This window comes from Henckelia pumila, chromosome 4, assembly GCF_033568475.1.
Source record: "Henckelia pumila isolate YLH828 chromosome 4, ASM3356847v2, whole genome shotgun sequence".
Lineage (NCBI taxonomy): Eukaryota > Viridiplantae > Streptophyta > Magnoliopsida > Lamiales > Gesneriaceae > Henckelia > Henckelia pumila.
The window spans coordinates 99,336,760-99,341,330 of NC_133123.1; positions in this window are offsets into that span (position 1 = coordinate 99,336,760).

The window sequence follows — 4,571 nt, forward strand, 5'->3', positions numbered from 1 at the left end:
AGAGGCTATTTTGAATTGGTCACGTCCGACTACAGCTTCTGGGATTCGTAGTTACCTTGGTTTAGCAGGATATTATCGTCGTTTTGTGGAGAATTTCTCTTAGATAGCTAAGCCATTGACTCAGTTGACGAAGAAAGACGTTTCTTTTGTTTGGTTTGATGCTTGTGAAGATAGTTTTTGTGAGTTGAGACGTCGTCTGACGACAGCTCCAGTTCTTGCTTTACCGTCTGGATCAGGTGGTTTTGTAGTCTTCACTGATGCTTCTCTTCAGGGTTTGGGGTGTGTGTTGACTCAAAATGGCCACGTGATCGCTTATGCTTCCAGACAGCTGAAGACTCACGAGGAGAACTATCCCGTACATGATTTAGAGCTTGCAGCCATTGTCTTTGCTCTTAAGATATGGCGTCACTATTTGTACGGAGAACGATTTGAGATCTTCACCGATCATAAGAGTTTGAAGTATCTGTTCACTCAGGCTGAGTTGAACATGCGGCAGCGTCGTTGGATGGATCTGTTGAAGGATTACGATTGTGAGATCAAGTACCATCCAGGTTCTTCTAACCCCGTTGCTGATGCGCTTAGTCGCAAAGTTTATGTGAGTTCCCTTCGTACCAGTTCAGTTTCGAAGGCAGTGGAGGAGTGTTGTTCTTTAGGATTCACATTCCGTCATAAGAAAGAACAGCAAGGGATTCGTGTTTCTTCTATGCTTGCAGAGCCAGCGCTATACAGACGAATCCGGGAAGCTCAGAATTCTGATCTGAAGACTCAGAAGTTGGCCCGCCTGGCTGAGAGTGATAATACTTCTGTTTTTCATCTGCAAGGAGACGGTCTGTTGTGTCTTTTTGGTCAAGTTGTGGTACCTGAGGATTCTACTTTAAGGGATGAGATCTTATCGCAAGCTCACCGCAGTCGATTCTCTGTACATCCAGGCAGCATGAAGATGTATAAGGATCTTCGCACTCGATTTTGGTGGAAAGGGATGAAGCGCAGCGTTTACCAGTTCGTATCCCGATGCCTTGTGTGTCAACAAGTCAAGGCAGAATTTAGACGACCCGGAGGGTTACTTCACAGCTTAGAGATTCCTGAATGGAAGTGGGAGCATGTGAAGATGGACTTTTTCACCCACTTGCCTATGTCTTCCAGGAATTGTGATGCTATTTGGGTTGTCGTGGATCGGTTGTCGAAGTCAGCGCATTTTCTTCCCTATAACCGCGATTACACCTTTGATAGGATGGAGCAATTATATGTGCGAGAGATTGTGCGATTGCATGGGATTCCATTGAGCATTATCAGCGATAGAGATCCGAGATTCACCTCGAGATTTTGGGGTAGTTTCCAGCGAGCCCTTGGTACTACTTTGAGCTTGAGTACGGCTTATCATCCAGAGACGGACGGACAGTCGGAGCGTACTATTCACACTTTAGAGGATATGCTTCACGCGGCGGTGATGGATTTTGGTCCAGCATGGCATGATCATTTACCCTTAGTGGAGTTCGCCTACAACAATAGTTTTCATCGTAGCATTGACAGGGCACCATTTGAGGCTCTTTATGGATGCCGTTGTCGTACACCTTTGTTTTGAGACGAGGTTGGCGAGCGTCAGGTTGAGGGTCCTTAGATGATTCAGCAGATGATTGATGCAGTCGAGTTGATCCGACGCAGGATTAAGGCAGCCCAGGATCGACAGGCTAGCTACGCGAACACTCACCGCAGACCACTTCATTTTGAGGTAGGAGAGTATGTTTTCTTGCGTGTATCACCTTTCCGGAAGGTGATGAGGTTTGGTCGCAAGGGTAAGCTGACACCTAGATTTATTGGTCCTTTCGAGATTCTCGAGAAGGTTGGGGATGTGGCTTATCATCTGGCCTTGCCACCCGATCTTTCGGAGATTCACGATGTGTTTCACGTGTCCTTGTTGAGACAGTATGTGGCGGACGAGTCGCACATCTTGCATCCGACTGAGGTGCAACTGGATCAGGATCTATCGTATGTGGAGAAACCCCTGCGGATTCTTGACAGGAAGGACAAGGTGCTTCGTAACAAGCGCATACCGTTGGTGATGGTACAGTGGCAACGCAGAGGTACAGAGGAAGCTACTTGGGAGTTGGAGAGTCGGATGTTAGCCGAGCACCCCGAGTTATTTTAAGATTTTGTACTTCTTTGTATCGAGTTTGTGCTTGTCCAATTGTAATAAAGAACATTTGGTTGGCTATTTAAGTTTTCCTCTAAGACTTAAATTTCGAGGACGAAATTTATTAAGTGGGGGAGAATGTAGTAACCCGCATTTCTGATTAGTGATTAAATGAGTAATTAATCACGTGATCATGTTTAGATTAAGTAAAACATGATTAAGTAAGTACCTGTTGGAATAACGGACATCAGAAATGGATTCAGAGCACTCGAATTAATTGAATTGGTTCAGCGGGATCGGATGGTCCGAAGAGGGGTTCGGACGATCCGAAGTGGATCGGAAGCTCCGTCGGCAAGATCGGAAGCTCCGTCGGCAAGATCGAAAGCTCCGATCAGACTCAGTGTACATGTCATCGGTTACGTCAGCAAGGTGACATCATGGCTGACGTAATATCGGGCGATCGAAAGCTCCGAAGGGGCGATCGGAAGTTCCGATCGAGTTCGGACGTTCCGAACCAGGTTCGGAGGCTCCGATCGTTTCCTATAAATAGAGGGTCTGAGAATTCATTTATCACACCAATTTCCTCTCTTCTCTCTTGATTCCTAAGCCTTCTAACTCAGATCTAGGGAGATCTAGGCATCCTACGGGGAATCCGGAGGTGGCTTAGTGATCTAGACGTCATCGCGGAGCTACGGCCTAGTTTTGAGGCTATCGTCAGCAAAGGGCTAATGACGGACGCAGGTATAGCTTTGGCATCCTAAAAATATTTAGGAGTATGGAATAGCTTAGTTAAGGCTTTTAGAGCTTAATTGTTGATGCATGGATATTTGCATTGTAGTAGCTAGTAGACTGGACTAATAGGCTTGGAGTCTAGACCAGCAGAGCTAGGTGTGACCAGCAGTGTTAGAGGTACGTAAGTACTGACTGAGATAGCCGGCATGATATATTTGCTTATATGTTGCATGAGTATGTGCTATATGTTTTATCATGTTTTAGCATGTTTTACCGCCTTAACACATACATGATTTTACGTGTGACTGCATCCGAAGAGATGTGAGTCATTGACAGTCTCCATAGGGAACGATGATCTCATTTTGGACTCGAGTCAGGTATGACAGTTTCCATATGAGGCTTGTATCTTGTTTTGGATTCGGGTCAGGATGGGGTTGGCTCAGCCCTGATATGGAATATACGAGTACCCCGCGGAGTAGCTCTCTAGCCGGTACTGTGTATTCCCGGCGCCATGAGCAAGTGTTTTCACTTGAGTTTTAAAGCATCTGTGTGCGCATATTTGTATTTATATCATTGCTTCGTATTGAGCGTTCTAGCTCACGCCCCTGTGTTTGGGTATTCGTTGTGTACCTTGTGGCGGGGCAGGTTTGAGGCTGGACGGTCCAGGAGGCTCTCAGCAGGACTGACCTTTGGGGAGTGCGAGGTTGTAGAGGGTAGGGATTTATTTACCCTGAACCTTCGATTTTGTTGTATAACAGTATTTATACACTTGTGACAGCGTCGGTTGTATTCTGCCGATTGGATTTGTTATATTTTAATTATCCGCACTTTACGCTTAAAGCTTTTATTGCGTGCGCTTTTACTATAACTCTGATTATATAGTGGATCCGGGTTGGGTCAATACAATGCGGACTGGCTTGTCCATCAAGGAGTACATGCTTTTCATCTGTTGCTTTGTTTTGGCAGAGATAGTCGAGAAATCAGTTATGCCCTGTCGGGGTAGATCGAATGAAGTGGTGAATAATGCGGATGTAAGTTGGACTGATTCTCCACCCAAGGTTGCAAATATAACACCATCTTCAAATTTGGCTATCTGAAAGAACTTGGGCAAAGCCTGCTTGTAGAGCAATTTCCCCCCTTTGAGAAATTTCCGCAGCCCAGATGCTTCAATTGTTCTGAACATGTCCACCATTACTTGATCTGTAAGATCGAATATGGTGTGGAAATCAACTAAAAGAACGTTCTGTGTAATGGGTGTCATGTCGTTCCTGCAAAAATCAGAGATACGAATGCGAGTAGTCTGTTCTTGCAAAAACAATTTTAGGGCTTCGTAGATATTTCAGGAATTTTGAAGAGGAGTAAATCCGATAAGTTTAAATAACCTAAATACGTAGCACATGACGTAAGCAACTATTCAAATTCAAATAAAATGCGGCTGATAAGATATGTCATGCACGCGGCAAATAAAATAATATTTTAATAAATTCTCGGGAATGTAAAATGACAAATAAAAAAATCCTTTATAAATGGGACACTCGGATGAAGAGTCCGATTAACCTTTCGCATATTCAAGGCAAGAGAGAGAGAAAATAGGCAAATCATGAGTTCCGATCAATCTGTTGAAGAGTTCAAGGAAGAGTTGCAAGAGTTCATCCTTAAATGAGTGATGAGGCTTTGGTTCAAGGTTGAGATACAGATGTATCATCAA